Source organism: Macadamia integrifolia, unplaced genomic scaffold, assembly GCF_013358625.1.
Source record: "Macadamia integrifolia cultivar HAES 741 unplaced genomic scaffold, SCU_Mint_v3 scaffold1166, whole genome shotgun sequence".
Lineage (NCBI taxonomy): Eukaryota > Viridiplantae > Streptophyta > Magnoliopsida > Proteales > Proteaceae > Macadamia > Macadamia integrifolia.
Genome location: NW_024868106.1, coordinates 1 through 3,133, shown reverse-complemented (window position 1 = coordinate 3,133; position 3,133 = coordinate 1). Strand labels below are relative to the sequence as shown.

Below are 3,133 nucleotides of genomic sequence, written 5' to 3'. Positions count from 1 at the left end.
TAATTAGAAAATCCTCAAATAATAAAAATAGTAGATATCTTGTATACCTCGACGTAGAAGTCCTCTGGATATAGCAAAGCAGCAAAGTAGTCCTTGTAAGTTGATGGGAATAAAGGCTTCTTGAGAACATATTTGTTTTGGGAGCACTATTTTCTCACAAAAGCTAATGCAGAGAAAGAGAGGAAATCCCAGAGTAAAAGAGGCAAACTTCGATCTTGGTTTAGGGACTTCACTCACGCTCAACAGATATATAGTTAATCTCTTTTATTATTCATTCTTGTATTCTATGCACTATGGGGTGTTCACATGATTCTATGGTTTAGAATCCCTAACAAACCTCACATTACCCGACATCCCTGATTTTACACATCTCACAATCAATTCAATATTTGCGGACATCTCACAAGCGCCCATCTCTTGGTTTATTCCAGTCTCTGTGCTTTAATGGGCAGTGAATAACTACTAATTTTAGTCAGTAACTTTTTCTGGTTGAAGATCCAAAGACAAGCCGATTGTCATCGATTGCAATCCCGCATGTATCATTATAGCTATTGAATTGTTTGTAGGAAGCAAGAAATGTGTAATGTGGGTAGAATTACTCATATAATCATACTTTCTAAGAATCAAAGTAACAATGCTGACCCAAGGAATAAGTCGGTCTTGGAAACCCTAGAATAAGCAATGACAAGCATTAATCCAATATTAAAAATCAAGAGAGAATAAAGCATTCAAGCTTCTGAAAGCTATCACTTGTTTATTTTCACCAATTTATCTGAGTAAAAAAGAGAAGCTATTAAATTTTGGATCATTTCATAAATGAGGCTGATTAGAGTTCAGGATTATTAACACCACTTGCTGAACCAGGAATGACTGTAGGAAGTATGAAACCAGTTCGAGCACAGAGGGGAACCCAACCACAAGCTGCATTAACATTTACTCCAAAAAAAAAAAAAAAAAAACACACATTTACTCCTGGTTGTGGTGACAACATTCATGTGCTTGGGCACTATGGCATCTCTCTTCATTAGATAGTGGGCCAGGTATTTCTTGCGTTAAGGTTCAAACTTTGCCTAAATATTCTATAGGTGAGCTCCATAGCCAAAATCGATTTATGATAAACCTTATGGACCTTTTCATTTTAAACCTTCTGGTCCTTCTCCATTTAGATCACAAGGATATGGTGAAATCATAATAAAAGCCATGCAAAAGATGGACCAACTTCGTCTTAAACTACTGTTATTCATAAAAGAGCCACATCAAAGCAGAAAGAAACTCGGTTAAGAACAACAGGTGAAACCAGTCAGTTGAGTTTGGTGCATACTGACCTTGCAATATGCAGTGGCGAATAGCATATAACTATATTTCTATTGGCTACAATCCCACGTCAATTAACTCTAGGACTTTGGATGCCTCCATATACCAGTTGGTCTTCACCACTTAATAGTTGAAGCCTTTGATTTTTCGTAATTCAAAATGATATTAGAGCCACCAGGCCCACCACATCAATGTTATATACGAGTTTGGCCACCCAAAAGAGGGGCCACAAGTTCTACATGTACAGTGACCCAAAATACTGGCAGCAATTGAAAGGGAGTATTATTATTTTTCAACCCTGATCCACCCTCATGGTAAAAAAATCTTAGCCCAGGCATTATTCGGGCTCCGGATGGACCAGGGCAGGCTCCAGTCGATAGGGTCAAACTGACACCCTTAAATTATACACTAGAATTAAAGTCCCTTAAAAGTACATTTTACCTTACATGAAGAAGTAATAAGATTTCTACCAAAAAAAAAAAAAAGAAGTAAAGACATCAAATCAATATTCTGCAATTGATTCAAATTAAAATGGGATAAATTCTTACATGACTACTAACATTCTACAACTGGTTCAAATTAAAACAAAATAAAATCCTAAACGGCTACCAAAATTCTGCATCTGGTTCAAATTAAAATGAAATAAATTCTTAAATAACTACCGATATTCGACAACTCATTCAAATGTAAACGAAATGAAACTCTAAATTATTAGGCAATAGATTCCCCTCCAAGAAGAGACTGATATGTCCTCATCAACTAAAACGCCCCTATATGAAAGCTCAGCAGATGCCCTGATGCAAGAATGGAAAAGAAGATAAGGAAACAGAGAGAAAAAATAAAAAAACAAAAACAAAAAAACAAAGCAAAAAAAACAAAAAACCATTATATATTGAAGAAATCCAAGGATTTAAGGATCACAATCATAGGTCAATCAGATATATCCTGGAGACACTCATCAGCGTAATCCAAGCAATGGAACCCAAAAATTAGCAAAAATCACCATACCACTATATAATAAATCATATATGTGCCCCTGAAAACTGATCCAAATTGAATGACTTGATCAATTAAACACTTATCTTTAAAACCAGGATGGAATGAATCAGAATAGATATGATTCGAAATTGTAAGTGTGATCACAAAGGAATCATCATTTACCTTACTCCACCACATCTGACTCCTTTTGTTTATTAAGAAATTCAAGAACATACTTCTTAGATTTGAATTTGTGGAGAAGAGTTGGATCTTGGAAAAACTGCACAACATGATAAAAAAAAATGTTATTTTTCTAACCCACATATAAGCACACGAAGGACACATCCTATACTATTACAAATCTTATTAAATACAATAAATGAAATCCATCCATGTCTCAATAAAGTTTCAAAGATACTAATATAATCACAACCTTATATCTACTGGATACGCATACATAAGATGTAAGTAGTATATCTCAAAGGCCTAGGGAGAATAGATCTAGGGTTCACTTTTGATCATTAAAAAAAAAAAAAATCTACAAATTGAATCATTTTTTTGGCTAGAAGATCAGATTATATTAAAATATGGAAAGATGAAAAATATATATATATACAAAAGCCAGAAGCGGGCCTCCACCTTTGGCATTGCCATCAGTAGAGGCTCACAACCGCTATCTAGAAAAAAACATGAATCTAAAGCGAGAACGCCCAGCCATATCAAATTGCAGCTCATTAGCCACGTGAAGGGGGAGTAGCAGGTCATCACTATCTATACCAGATTTGGCAACATCCTTAGCCAAGAAATCTGCCATTGGATTAGATTCTCTAAAACAGTGGGT

General features: G+C 35.2%; 1 long non-coding RNA gene across 1 annotated transcript; it reads right to left on the bottom strand.

The window, feature by feature from the left end:
* Window positions 1–1,811: 1,811 nt before the first annotated feature.
* Window positions 1,812–2,700, bottom strand: LOC122062975. The gene is made up of 2 exons (XR_006135165.1): window positions 2,476–2,700; window positions 1,812–2,108 (listed from the first exon to the last, which is right to left on the bottom strand). It is a non-coding gene; the product is annotated as an uncharacterized LOC122062975 (long non-coding RNA).
* Window positions 2,701–3,133: the final 433 nt, after the last annotated feature.